Here is a 15,655-nt window from a genome sequence, read left to right as displayed (position 1 = left end):
AGGCAGGGCTGAGAGCAGCACATGTCCCCAAAAGGAGAGCAGTGCAGCGCGGAAGGCAGTGCGGACCAGAGGGCACGAAGCTTCTCGCTGGAGCATCAGGAGTGGCACACCCATGAGGCACAAACTCATAACACAGAACAGCAGTGACAGAGTTCAGACACCAGAATCGCAGCCCATCGTGGCCGCCACGTAGGCAGTAAAATGCTGCTTTACAAGCGACCGTGAGTCTACTATCTGAGTAATGACCCACCTGTGCTCTGCCTTTGCTGAGATTTCTCTAGGCTTCAGAAAAAAATCGTAAGTAAATTCTGCTGACCATTTTCAATCTTGTCCATGGGACTGAATTTTACATCCCCAAACTTTATTCTTTCTTCAAACAACTGGTCACAGGGATGATTACATATTCATTTGCAAGTCATCATTTCTGTCACAATTAACTGTAGCATTCAAATAATTAAAACATATATATAGTATTAAAATAATCATTTGTTTAATTATTAAATAGGAATATTCATAGTAAATATTCATATCAATATTTATATGAGAAAATAAGTATGCAGTATTAAAACAACTTAAAAATAAACCTTTAGAAAAAAAGCCAAGGGGATCATAGGTGAGTCTCGTTGCAATTTTTAAAACAAAGATATGTTTTTATTACTTTTCTTTCTGAATATTTATTCAATTATTTATTAAAAGCAAAACCACATGTTACCCAATAAAGAAGCTTAACACAAAGATGCACAGATTTTGTACATGAATAAGAATTCTGACAGACACACGAGCCTGGCAAAATCAAGTGTTTGCTCCTCTGCAGGTTACGAAGAGGTGTCTGGTCAGACACGACGGCGAACACTGGCTGCCCCAGCTCCCTCTCAGAGGCTCCTGGCACACACCAGGGGCTAAAGGCTCAGAGAAGTCCTACAGCAGAGACACTTTCCACAAATAGAGTTTAGTACAGTGTATTCTAAATTTACGTAATCACAGAGTCTATTTTTCTCAACAAACTTTTAAAAATCCTTCCAAATAAAGATCCACAGAATATCACTGGCTTGCACTAATGGTTATTTGCCCTTTAATAGTATGAAGTTTAATTCCATTTTGAGGTACAATTTTCTACTTCAAATCTGAGACAGGAGGGAAGGGGGCAGGGCACAACCATCAAAAGAATGATACAGCCATTGATGATTTGACATAAACTGGTTAGAACCAACTGGGTCCAAGATGGCGGAAGATTCGACTCCCAGTGACCTTGAGCCTCATTATAGACTCATTGCAATACGTTAGATGCTAAATGACAGCTCCAGGTGGACCACAAGAGGCCAAAAAGTGGGTGGGGGCCCAATTCCTGGAAAATCCTGTCCTTTCCCCCAAATAGTTGAAATAATCCTCCCACTTATGAGCATATTAAATTACCCAGGTCCATAAAAACCAAGCACCCCCGCGCCACCGGGCCCGTCTCCCTTCTGAGACAGACTGCGCTCTGTCTGTGGAATATGTCTCTCTCTAAATAATCCTGCTTTCACTTTGCTATGGCTCAATCTTGAATTCTTTCCAGCACAAGACAAGAACCTATTCTCCAGGAACAAAACCAAATGTTCACTTGTAATACCTGCAATGATCACAACAGGATGCCACTGACAGCCACACACTCCTGAAGTCCACACTGTGTAACAGAGATACAGCCTCACACAATCAGCTACGCGGATGCCAAGTATATGAAACTGTGATTGCAGTAAAATGGTTCTGCATACGTGCTTAGAGAGGATGCATAATTTGTTTGTATATCTTCAAAGATTGAGATTATCAGTACACTAAGGCTTGGTTGAATTGAAATGAACCCCAAGCCCTTACTCTCCCCTTTTAGAATTATAAAGTGAAAATAAAAAGTTCCTAGAGTACTCTAGATTGGATTAAAAGTTATTAAAAATGAAATCACTTGAGGGAAAAACAAAACAGAATAAAACAATTTTAAACAATGCAGTGGGAAACATGGTGGTTGGGTCTTTGAAATAAATGCCATTTCACTTTCCCCTGGTTATAAGTTGTGGAAAGATGTTTTCTGGTAAAGATAACAAAGCTTATTCAGAGACTAATGTAGAAGCCCTCGACCAAAGCCACTACTTTGGGGTCCGAAATAGCCTCTCCACCTTCAGGGTCACACAAAGTCACTGATAAGGTATGCCTGCATTTCTGTTTGTGATTGTATACTTTTATGTGCCACAGGTGCCTTTCCCTCAATTTTCCTTTAAATATTTGTTTTTCTCCAGATGGGATTCTGGTGACTGAACCTTTCCAGTTTCTTGCCCCAAAAAAAGAAAATAATATTTTTTAGTTGTATCGATCTTATCACTTTATCACCTTAAGAAAAGAAGACACTATTCCCAAGGGGAGGGACACTGTGGTTTTCCGTTTCCCAAAGGGGCTCCCTGGAATATCTCAAGTCATCGAGACATTGTCCACAGGCCCACTGCGATCTAAGGGATGCCTCCACTCCTTGTCCCCCTGAATCCAGAACCGTCCCCATAGGCTTGATCAAGCTGAACCTGTGCTCTACTTAGCATTAGAGCCACGGACCTGACGTTTTGTTTGTAAGAAGCAGCAATGATCAAGGAGAAATACAGTATCATAAGAACTGCAATGGACACAAATTCATTTCCAGTTGGACAAAGTCATTGTTGACTCAAGATACCTTATGGAATATATACATTTTTAAATTATATACAAACTTGCATTCTGTTTCTATTCTACTAAAACAAAAATTGAGCATTTGGAGCATGTCCTATTAAATGTGTGAAGTCCTCCTTGCCTGTTTTTAAACATCGTTTAAAAATACATTTATTGACTGCATTTAGTTCACAGAAGTGAAGTCTGCTCAGTGCACATGATCTTAGAGCATCCTTTCATAACACGCCTCAACAGACGGGATGCTTATCCCGCACATCAAAGAGCACACAAAGCAGCACTGAGACACTCAGCACCGGAGCAGGCGTGTCTGACAGCCAGGTCGTGGTGTGTGCCGCTCAGCACACTAAGGGAGACGCCACGTGTGAGACGGTGTTCATGCTGCTGGCGGACTACTTGTTAGCAGGGGCTGTACTGGGTGACCAGTGAGACATGAGACATGTTTTCTTTTGTTGTTGTTGTTGTTGTTGTTTTTGGCAACCTGTTTTGTTCCTTTTTTCAGTTTGCTGGTATCAGCTAATAAAGACAGTCTTTGGAGCTGTCCTTTTAATTATGCAAATATGCCTGGAGTTGCATAGCCCCCTGCCCCCAACTGCCCTGGGAAGAGCCAGCCTTTGTTTTGCGGAGACCAGCCCTTAGAGACAGCCTACAGGTTTTCCCAGGTCGGGGAGGTCGGTTTGCACCTGGATCCTTTCCCAGCCTGGCAGGAGCTCATGCCCTGGGGAAACAGGCTGGGTCAACTGTGACCCTGGTCTGCTGTTCCAGGCAGCTCTGCGAGACTGAGGCATCCTTGCAGGCTTCTGAGGGTAGGACATGAAACGTATATTCTTAAAGGATCAGTGTGGTTGCTGTGCTCAGGACGCACCCCGGAGGGAAGGAGTGGCAGAGAAGAGGCAGAGACCCTAGGCGGGGTACAGAGGGGGCGGCTCAGACAGGGGTGAGGAGGGCCGACAGGGACAGAGAGGCCCCCGAGTGTGGGGGAAGGACTGCATGTCGGACATGAGCAAAAAAGAGGAGTCGAGGAAGAATCCTGGGTTGGTTTGTTTGTTCCCAGAAAGTCTCACTTCTTGCTTACAAATAAAAGAAACATGAAGAAAAGGTACTGCGCATGGAAACTGACTGTGGAAAATCATTTGGCCATTAAAGTCTAGACCTTCCATAAAAAGAAGTTAGCCATCCCACCACCAAACACCATTAATGAATATTAAATACATATTGCATCTGTTCAAAAAATAAAGCCTTGAATAAAGTTAATGGACAGATGACACTGCATTAAAAAAAAATCTAAGCAATCTATTGTCATTCAACCCAGAAATTACACTTCTGGGCATTTATCCCAGAGAAATGAAAACTTACGTTGGCACAAAAACTTGTACATGAACGCTTATGGCAGCTTTACTCGTAATGGTCCCAAACTAGAGGTAACCCAGATGTCCTCCAGTGGGTGACTGGTTAACAAGCTGGGACAACCAGTCTAGGGAACGCTATCCGAAGGGACACACAGCACCCCGGTGAGTCTCCACAGAACTGCCTGAGCGAAAAGAATCAATCCCAGGGGACTGCACACGGCAGGATTCCCTTCCTACAACGTTCTCGAAACAGCGGGAGTTCAGGAAATGAGGAACAGATGAGTGGTGGCCAGGGTCCAGGACGGGTGGGGGCAGGAGGGAAGTGGGTGCAGCTACAAGACACAACTGCATACTGAACCATCAACGTCCACATTCTCCTCCCTGTTTTTTTTTTCTCAGGGGAAAAACACCACTGATGCAGTTTTATGAACTCCAGGTACATAATGTAACTGGTCTTTCATATCTAAGGATAACAATTCAACAAGTTACAATTTCAGGTCACATATACTGTAAGTTAATGAACCTAGATTTATAAAAGATGTAAAAATATTTCACAGGCTTGGGAAGATGTGGTCATGAGACATCATTCTAAGGAGAGATTTGGATATATTAGAGATTTTTCAAACCTACAAAAGGACATTTCAAAATTTACGCTGTGATTTGTGCTCAAGTTTTGCAAGATGTTACCATTGGGGGAAACTTCCCAAGGGTCCTCGGGATCTCTCTGCTTTATTCCTCACAAGGGCATGTGAATTTACCATTGCTTCTAAAGACAAAGTTTAATTAAAACAAGTTTACATATATAGATTCCTATGTCTGAACTGCAGGATTCACTTGAATTATATACAGTGAATACGAAGCATTTTATACTTCAAAGACTTTTTAGCAAATGAATGTCTGTGTATACGCATGTAAGCATGTTTAATTTCAAAATTCAAAGGGATGAAGCATTATCAGGACTCGACTACATGTTCCTTCACAGCACAGGGGTTTCATGACTGTGAAATTATTTAGATATTGGCAAACCTGATGATGCAGACGAGACACTGTCAGTTTAACCTATTCCTGGGGATAACGGCCATTTGTTTCAGAATGAAAAAAAAATACTGAATCAAACAAAAAGCCCTTTCTAGTTAACACAATTACTATTTACCCAAGAGCCTTCATTAATGCTATTACTGTGAGCCAGAAGGGATGAAAAACAAATTAAAGGCCAAAGATTCCTCAGTGAGAGATGCCGAAGCCTCTGAAAGAATGAAAGGTTTCAGTCTGTCAGCAGAAGCACAGGTGTGGACTGTCTATACACAGTGTAGACAGAGTGACATTATTGTAAGAAAACATTAAACACCCTTTACAGTCTGCCACTCAAGTGTGCTCTGTAACAATGTTTCAAAAGTGGAACATTTGCTTTCATGATCTTTATACTTAATAGCTATGAACATTATGTCATAAAGTATACTATCAAACAGAAGTGTAAATTGAGGTCTACGATTAAAAAAACTTCAATATGCAATAGGAATCAATCACTTTGATTTTGCACAATGGGGAATGTAAATTTCATCAAGGCAAAAAGGTCTGAATCCCAAATTTCATGCTAATTCAAATCAAAACCTAAAAAATGCAAGAACTTTAGCTATTGTAGCTGGTTACCTAGGTGACCAGCCCCCCACTCCACACATTTCCGTTTTCAAATTCAGGTGTCACTTACTTTTTTGTAATAATTGTCCTTATACTTTTTCTGCTGCTTATAGTGGGATCTGAGTCCTCTGTTTGTATATAATAACTTTGAATATTCTTAATTAACTTGTTTTAAATTAACTCTTTAAATTATTTCAAAGATCCTCATAATCAATTATGGTAAAAAAAATTAGTGGTATATAATAAATGTCCAATTTAGGCAACATCTATAAGTCAAATATCTTTTCTATTTAAATAAATGTTTTAATATTTATTTGCTGGTTATAAAACTATATTTTTGAGGTCTGGATACCACTTAATTGTGAATTAGACCATGGAAAAGAATGCATTTGGAAAAATTTTAAGACATAAAAATACAACAGACTGCCAGTGCTCACAATAGTACTTGCATTACTTGTGTCAGTTAAGTTCCAAAGCCCGCACTGTGATGGAGCCGACGTCCTCCTTCATAAAGGGGGTGCGAAGGCTCTGGGGAAAGGGGCTGACGAGCACCTGTGCTCTCATCGTGTCCAACGTGGACAATTACGGGAACCAAGTCTGTCTGCTGCTGGGGATTTAAAAGTATTTTAGCCTTTATAGTTATTTGAAAACACTTTAAATCCGTTAGCAACACAAATATTTAAATTCTGAATACGCCATAAAATCCTGACTATGGTTTGTGTCCTCCTAACAATGAAGAATCCTTCAGTTATTCAAAGAGATTTTAGTTTCTATCTAAAGTCACAATCAAATTTAAAACTTCACCCCTCACCCTCCAAAGACCTGTTTTAAGCATCTATTACATTGGTCATCACAGTTAAACTGATTCTCAGCTTTCCAGTAGGCGTGAGCAACAAAAACCTGTGTCCTGACACAGACAGACTTGAGGGGAGGGAAAAACGGCTGTCAGGCAAACGCATCTGTTCTTCACTGGCAATAAGTACACGATTGACAACGTCATACGTCACAGAAGCCTGGGGTGGCGCAGCGGAGCTGAGAGCTGGCGTCATGGTGTTAGCATGCCAAGTGGTCTTTACTCGTTTACTATCTTCTCTCGTTTCTAAATCAAAACTGCGCTATCCTCACGCCTTCCTGCCGAGCACGTGGCAAGAGGATCTTCCTGTGAAGCAGCAGGCCACAGGGAAGAGGCGGCCTGACCTGAGCCCCGCAGAAGGCGGCGTCTCTCACGGAGCGCTTCCCTGGGCTCAGCACGTCTCTGGGACTGAGAGTAAGTCATGGTGAGCCCTTACACTGGGGGAAAGCTGATAAACCAGCGTGCTCTGGGTTTCTGACTTGAGAGGAGTCCTCATCCAAACTGCGTGGTGGTGAAAAGAGTGTGGCCCCTAATGTAACTGAATCAACAAGGGATCACAGACACGCTTGCCGCACAGCTGTGAAGATGGGGCCGTGTCCCCTTCATGGGTAGAAAGACAGTGCCTCTGCGATGCCTGTTGTGAAAACTGTGCGATATTACGTGTGTGTGTGTGAGCGGCTACTTCCCAGACTTTTCTGTTACGGGACTATGCAGTTTACCGTAGTTTAAATGTCTCATAATACTTAAGATTATATATGTATGCTCCCCTTCCACTCTGTGACAGGGTTGCTGAATCTGGACAGTTTATATTCGCTTTAATAATGCTAAGTGCTGCCAAGCATGTAACTTGAATCTGTACCTCAAATTTTTTTAAATCACCTTTATGAGAATGCGAGTAATCTGGGGAGGAGAACTTTGCAATCACTTTTAAAATTCAATTCAACACACCTTCATTGGGTAGTTGCTCTTGTAATTGGAATTACCCTAAAGACTGTTAGAGTAAAAATATTTAGCAAAATAATTTAGGAAATTCAGTCTCACCAGAACCAGTAACAAAAAAAAAAAAAGCATAAAATATGGACAGATACAGAAGCAACAAGGAAAAAAGACAGTGTTGCTAAGAGTCAAAAGTGAGGCAGAGGTAAACACAGTTAACTGGTGGGAAACGTCTAACCTCTGGAACCTGGGACATTCAGTAACAACCAAAACACTACAAAAAATAACTTGCGGTGAACCTTGTGAGGGCGGAAGCGTAGAAATGGCGTCAGACGGGCTCTCCGTTTCCCCCTGGGCTCCGAGAAGCCTCCCACAAGGAGTGCTGTCCACCTGTCACTGGAGAGAGGGGCAGAAGCGGGGGCAGGTGGAGGCGGCAGAGCTCTAGGCGGAGGCCTGAGAACAGGAGGCCCTCCGCCCGGGGGGCCCGGCGTGGGGGGAGGGAGGGGCAGGGAGGCCGGCAGGCACAGGGCGCCCCAGTGGACCAGCGGGGCCACGCAACATGCTCAGGGTCGTCCCGGCCTGTGAGTGAGAAGCTGGGGGTGCAGCGGCTTCGTTTGGTGGGCTTTTCTCTCTGCTGCGGGGCTCTTCTCAAACGCAGGCTCGCTAACGACACCTGCCCTCCTCGAGCGGCCCTTCGGGCAGAGCGCGCCCGGTATGGTGGAGAGCTGGCGGCGGGCCTGCGCAGGGAAGCGCGGGGCCTGCGGCGGTGCGTCCGGCCTGGACTGGATGGCGTGGCGGGATGGGTGGCGGCCGTGCAGCTTTGGAGATGCCTGCAAGACGCCCAAGTGAAGTCCTGCCCTTGGACCCTAGGGGTTCACGAGGCAGATGTGAGCTGCACACAGAGACTTCTGGAGTGACTGCCGTGTGGATCTCTGTCCAGGCCTGGGGAAGAGAGAACACTGCTCAGGGAGACAGTGTACAGACAGAAGACCAGGTCCCCAGGAGACCGGGAGAAGGAAGGTGAGACCTCAAGAGACCACAGAGGGACCAGCGAGGCAGGAAGGAGCCGGGAGACCATCATGAAGATCCAGCGAAAAGAGCATTTCACCAAGTGGGACGTGTCAGGTGCTCTGAACATCCACAGGAGGCCACTCAGCAGAACCAATAAAGGGTGTGTGTTGGTTGAGACTCCTGGGTTATTTGTGACAGTGACCAGAGCAGAAAAAGGAGGTGATGGGACCAGACACAAAACGAGGGGCGCAGGGAGGGCTGGAGGCGAGGAGACGCACACCCTACGCGCAGAACGCGAGCTGCCTGGAAGAGAGAAGCGCGGATGCTCGGAGGTGGCAAATGGTAGTTGTGTGTGTTTGTCTTAATTGTCATTTGAGCACTTGGATACCAGGGCTGAAGAGTCAGAGACAGAAAAGGATAGAAATGAAAAAAGAGGACGTCACGCAGCGTGAAGTCCCCACGGCAGCCATGGGAACACCCGCGCCGGACCAGCCTTCTTGGGGGGAGGGGCGGCAGGTCCAAGGTAACCGGAGGGAAGGAATGAAGAACGAGGCTGGTGGTGTGTCTGCTGGGGGGGAGGGAAGGAAATCCTTCCGAGAGCTTTGTCTTTGGTGAATGGAGACCTGGGAGCATCTACTGCCCGAAGGGGGAGGTGAGAGAAGGGTGGGAAACCAGGTGAGACGGGGCGGGGAGCGCTCCCTGCACAGAGAAGTGACTGCAGCTGCCGAGAGGGCGGCCCCGCAGGGATGGGAGGAAACCGCCTGCTCGCCCAGCGGTGGGCGCAGGAGCCAAGGCCGGAGGGCAGCGCACGGCAAGAGACTGATTTCAAGGATGGGGCTGCTGCAGGTGGAAAAGAAGGATGGGGACTCGGGAGGCACCAACAGAAGGGAGAAGACCCCAGCCCAGAGCCCCACTGAGCGCTGAACAGACACGGGGCAGGAGGGAGAGGAAAGAGGCGCCTCGTGGGGAACAGGGAAAGCGCGTGCTGCTCTCTGGGCCTTCTGTGGTCCGTCCCGTGAGCGCCACACAAAACTCCCGTGGCTGAAACCCCCACCCTCCGCGTCATCGGGACTCAGAAGTCCCGCTGAGGCAGCAGCTCAAGCTCCACGGCTGAGCACTCTCCTTTCCGCCGGCCAGGAGTTGGGTGCCGGTAGCCCGCGCCGGGTCAAGCTGTCGGGCCTGGGTCACAACCTCTGCGCGTCCAGTGGCCGGTTCTCTGCCGGCCCCACGAGGGGAGCCCCGAGAGCGCGGAAAGGGGCGCCCTCGCTGCACCCGCAGCCGCAGCCCCTGCGTAGAAACCTGGCTTGTGAAGCTGGGGTGGTGGCTGAGTCTCTCCCAGGAAACAATCCTGCTCTGTCTGGCAGCCCCGACGGCTCCCTTGTTATGAACAACAAATGATTTCTTTTTTTAAATGCAAATGTCCCTGTTAAATTATCTTTCAATAGAGTAAATTAGGGAGCGATGTCAGGGAGCCGCTAGGTTACGACTCTTATTTACGGGGAAATCAGTCTCAGGAAACCTGGGACACAAGACTGCCGGCCACTGCCCCCGGGGTGGGGAGCTGAGTGGGGACCACTGGGGGCTCAGCTGAAGAGTATTTAACCCCAAGGGTAGAGGTCAGGTGTGTGAGCCAAACCCCATTTTCTTTCGTTTCCTGCATGATTAAATGGTAATTAAGCTTTAATGAAAAATGTTAGGCTGATTACAATAAACATAATTGCACCAGTCAGTTCATGTCCTCATGTCTCGCAAGCTGCGTGGAGTGGGCTGGACTATGGCCTTTATGGGGTTTGAATATCTCGTGAGCACCAGCAGTCTGCGCTCCTGGTGGGGAAACGTGGTCTCACGGCAAGGGGAAGGTGACCAGCCTACAAGGAAGAGCGCGGTGCTCACTGTGCTCCGTCAGTGACCGCCACACACACACACAGACACAGACACACAGACACAGACACACAGATACACACTCACATACACACACACACATTCACACATACACAGACACACAGACACACAGATGCACACACACATTCACACAAACATACAGACACACACACAAAGACATACACAGGCACTGACACACACACACAGATACACACACACAAAGACACACAGGCACTGACACACACACACAGACACACAGACACGCAGACACAGACACACGCACACACACAAAGACATACACACACACACAAAGACATACACACACAGGCACAGACACACAGGCACAGACACACACAGACACAGACATTCACACAGACACGCATACTCTCACACACACACGCACACACACACACACACATAGACATACACACACAGACACAGACATACACACACACAGGCACACACACACAGACACAACACACAGACACACAGAGACACACACACACACCACCAAGGAAAAGCAGGCATTCTCCCTGCACTCCTAGCAAACAGCTGTTTTCCCCCAAGGTTATTTTAAAGCAGGAAAAAAAAGATCACTTTTTAATGAAATAAGGAAATTTACCAAATAGTAGATTAAACTACACTCATTTAAATTAAAACATGGGTATTAATCTTTATAAAATGAAAATACACTGCTTAGTTTCCAATGGTATCAAAATACTAAGTAAGGATAAATAAATGTATAAAGAATTATAAAGTTTAAAAAAAGAAAAAAATAATTATAAAACTTAAAAGGTCAACAACGACGCATACATCTTATTAAATCCCTCTAACGTAGGTTTTACCAGTGACAACAGACTACACTGGCCACTCCTTCTGACAGTAAGCGGCATATAAAGACCATTCATCTTAACAACACTGGATAGAAGCGAACTCAGAAGTGAAAGAATCTCCAAACACTTAAATTAGCATTTAAGTACTTACCATTAAAGGCTTTTCTATGGCCTTTTCTATCCCCGCTGGGATCCAAGCAAAGAGGAGAAAGCCAAGAGAGGTAGGTGAAGTGAACACACACTAACCACGTGGCCGCACCCGGGGGTTCATAGTGTGGAGCACGGTAACTGAGCACCATGTGGAGAATGTAGATTTTTGCATAAGTTTGCATGAAGGTTTTCAGAGCCTTTAGTTTTGGCAGTAGGGGGAATGGGAAGTCCCACTGGCTGAGATGGAGGTCACTGGAGAGCTCTGACCAGATGCAAGTCACCGCACTGGGGACCCGCCCTGGCTCCCGAGATCAGGTGGGACAGTGAGTGGACAAGGGCCGAGGGGCCGGTCAGTGGGTGCCGAGACTCAGGCCAGCCCAACAGCTCAGACCCGGGTGGTGGGGCGCAGGCTGGGAGGACTGGCTGGGTTTGGGATTTTGAATATGGACCCAACTGAATTTGATGCTGGATTATAGGTGGGGTGGAAGATAAAGGGGTTTGTAAAACAAGACTTCAAAGTCTTTGTCGGGATCTCCTTGCAGAACGGGGCTGAAGTTTCCGGAGGCAGGAAGGGCTTGACAAAAGCAGAGACGGGCAGGGAGCGGAGCGGAAGGGCGGCCACGTTTCACGTGCTGCGCTGCCCACTCTCCGTCTGCACATCAGAGTAGGGGGCCGTCTCCAACAGGCAGTCCACGCTCAGGGCAGAGGCCGGGGGAGGCTGACCGGGAGCACCGAGGGGCGAGCAGTGGCGGAGAAGGAAGACGCGGGGGGCGAGCCCTAGCGGCACCCAGGCTCTGCAGTTCGGGGAAGGAAGACGAGGACCGGGACAGAGGACGAGGGGCGCTGGGAGAGGGGAGGCCGAGGGAGAGCAGGGAGGCGGAAGGCAGCCGAAGAGGGCGTTTTAAGACAGTCAAAACTGAAAAGCCCCAACCTGGCGTGGAGTTCTGCGACTGAGAGGCAGAGCGACGACGGCGAGGTTCAATTCTTACGCTTTAAGTTTTTTGAGAAAAGTCAGACAACTCAAATGTCTCTAAGAGGACAAATACTCACATAAGTACTTCTCCTCCAGTAACTGAATTACACCTACAGTGCTTATTTCACAGATTACTGGCACGTCATCGAGTTAAAACGCTTCACCAGGAAAATTCTAATTTACCACTACTGACTAAATACCATTACTGCTTTGCAACAAAGCTCATACTTGGCATATCAACTGTTTGAGGAGAACACTTAGGTTCCATTATTTAACATTCTTTTTGAAATCACAGACTAGTGCTAATACTTCAAATGCTAGCATTAGCTTGGCTCATGAATGGCAGCAAATCTAACGTACACAGAAAACACAGAAAGCCCCTCTTTTCATGTCCCAGGGTCACAAAGACGGGTAAGTGGGCTCTTCCTCCCTCCACGCTCCTTGAGCCGGAAGGACGGGCTCTTCTGCATTTTTCTGGGGGATTCAGGCCCTTGGTTTGGCCTGACTTAGTTTCAGAGCTGGGTCCTCCAGTGGGGGAAGGATGGCTCCAGAAACGGCAGGAGTGCAGAGCAGCACGTTGGTCCGGACTACAGGGAGTCTGACCAACGATCCCACGTTGCTGGTGCTGACGGGGGTCCCGGGCCACAGGAATGTCAGCTTTGTGGCCCACGTGCCTTTTGGAATTGAAGCGTTTAGGGTCCAACACGAACCATATGACCCATTTCCAACAGATTATCTGAGAGAGTTTGGTTATAGAAACAGGGAAAAGGACACATATGGACACGGCTTCTGGAGAACACAGTGAGCTGTGACTGAGGGGGTCTGATGGGGGTGGAACGGGGTCCATCAATGCCCTGACACCTCTCCCTCCCTGTCCTCTCGCCTCCTGCCAGAGGCCACCCCTCGGATGAGCCCAGCTGGAGGGCAGAGAACCCAGTCCACGCATGTCCACCACCAGTGTCACGGGGCAGAGTGAGAAATGGTGGAGATTAGGTCTAAAGGCGCAAAGGGAAGACACGCGGCGCAGAATGCAGAATTTTGCAAATGGAAAGGTCCTTAGAAATTGGTACCATATCTTCAAGTCACAAATAAAGGAATAAGGAAATAGGCGGAAGGTCAGCTTCAGTTCTTCAGAGGTTGAGACAGAAACCTGAACTTTCAGTGTCACAGGCCCAGCCAACTTTTTCTAATTTGTCCCAAGCAAAGTTTTTATATCTTGCTTTTTCACTTTCCATAGTTTTAAAGACCTTGCAGAAACCCATTCATGAAAAGAACCTCCAAAGAAACATTATATTTGCACTCCTAAAATGGCATTTCCAGAAGTATACCAGCTGTTACACTACACCACGTGAAACTGCCAACATTCGACCATTTTTATCTACAAAAAGGACAACTGCACAGGGTTCAAACTAGAACACTTGGAAAATCAGGTTTAAACAATTAAGCGAGTTTCAACTTTTGAAGGAACTTTGACGGGTGCATCCATGCTTACCACTTCCTCAGCATCAATATATTAATTAACCATATAATTATAAATACAGAGTGTAAATGTCCATGTTCTCAAGCAGCAATAATAAAGGGCCTCCTTCATCTTTAAGCCAAACTGGGAAGATGTCTTTTAAACAGTGAGCACCACGAAGAGATATAGAAAAGGACGTGATTTCTTGGTTTCACAAGAATTTTTAAGAGTGAAGATTTTTAAAAGGCCAGGAACAAAACAACGCACTCTCACCAGACAAGCCAGCAACCACACCTCTTGGTATTTACCCAAAGAAGTTAAAAACCTGTGTCCATATATAAACCTGCACACAAATGGTTTACAGCACCTTTGTTAATAATTTCCAAAAGTTGGAAAGAACCAAGATGCCCTTCAGTGGGTGTGAACTGCGGTCCATCCAGACATGGGGTATTACTCAGAGCTAAAAAGAAATGAGCTGTCAAACCATGGAGGAGCCTTAAACGCACGTGACTCAGTGAAAGAAGTGTCCTGAGCAGGCCGCACACACTGTGTGAGTCCAACTCTAGGACGTTCTGGAAAAGGCAGACCATGGAGGCGGCAGCAGGTCGGGGGGCCGGGGGCTGGGAGGAGGGGGGATGCACAGGTGGCGCACACGGGACTTTTAGGGCAGTGAAACCACCCTGTGTGACACTTCAGTGGTGGACAGCTGTCATCACACATGTGCCCAGACCCACCGAATGGACGGCACCAAGAGGGACCCCCGATGCAGACCACGGATGTAGACCACAGATGTAGACCACGGACTCCAGGGGAGGATGACGTGTCCGTGTAGGTCCATCAGTTATAGCAAGTGGACCATCTGGTGGCGTGCTGCTTATGGGGGAGGCTGTGCGGGCGTGGGAGCAGACAGTGTATGAGAAATCTCTATGCTTCCTCTCAAATTTGCTGTGAACCTAAAGCTGCTCGAAAGGAAGTCTATTCAGATAAGAAGGAAGCAAGTCCAGGAGAGTACTGAGTGGACAGCAAAGGAAAACAGAGGTGACCTCATAATGGTACCACCTTTTTCTTTTACCAAATCAGGACAGCACATCACACAGCTACCAACTACTCTCACCGCCATTTCTGCAGATAGACGGCATTTTTATCTCACAGAAAAGAGCAAAAATAATATAATCTTGGAATAAAAAGCATTTTTTCCCCAAGGCAGGATAGCTGGAGCAAACTTACCTTGGCATTTTTGCCACAGACCAGTGAAAATTTTACCACATACAGATTCTATTCCAGGAGCACATGTTCACAAATGATTGCCTCAAAGCACAGCGAACCAGAGGTAAGAAATTGTGCCGACTTTAACCTCAATTTTATACCAAGCCCTCAAAGCATCAAATTGACCTAAGTCCATTTTCTTATGTAAATCCTAAATATGGCTCACCAGTGACCTGCCAAGAGAGAAATTGAGCCAGAATGTGTTTATGTGCAAATTCCACCATTTTACGATGATGGCTGACCCTGGGTGCTACCAAATTATATGACACCTCTACACGGTGCAAACTGAAGGGCACTTGAAGACTGAACTGCCACAAAGTATCTCCACACCTTCCTTCCCGGGAAACCATTCCTTAAAAACAGCTTAAACATGCAAATGTGGTCCTTGAAACTTTAGCCCTCAGGAGGCAAAAAATGCAGGGAAGTTGAGAGCAGACCATGGAAGCAGCTTGGAAACTTCGAGACTTCAGGGCACCAACCAGGGCAATGAGGGGACCTGGAGCTGGTGCCGGGTGGGGGAGCGTCCCAGATTAACTTGAAGGTTCAGTAGAGACCCACGTCTGTCTTGGGCCCAAGTTTAGCTGTTTGCTGATTAATCCAAGCCTTTAAAGTAGGTCTGTTTTC

The 15,655-nt window shown here is 46.7% G+C and overlaps 1 protein-coding gene across 1 annotated transcript in view; it reads right to left on the bottom strand.

Moving 5' to 3' along the window:
- CSMD1 (CUB and Sushi multiple domains 1) overlaps nucleotides 1-15,655 on the bottom strand; it is a 1,691,213-nt gene that overhangs the window by 148,539 nt on the left and 1,527,019 nt on the right. The window lies entirely within an intron of this gene.

Source organism: Camelus dromedarius, chromosome 22 (genome assembly GCF_036321535.1).
Source record: "Camelus dromedarius isolate mCamDro1 chromosome 22, mCamDro1.pat, whole genome shotgun sequence".
Taxonomy (NCBI): Eukaryota; Metazoa; Chordata; class Mammalia; order Artiodactyla; family Camelidae; genus Camelus; species Camelus dromedarius.
Note: the sequence above shows the minus strand (reverse complement) of the source record. Positions and strands in the feature narration are given on the sequence as shown.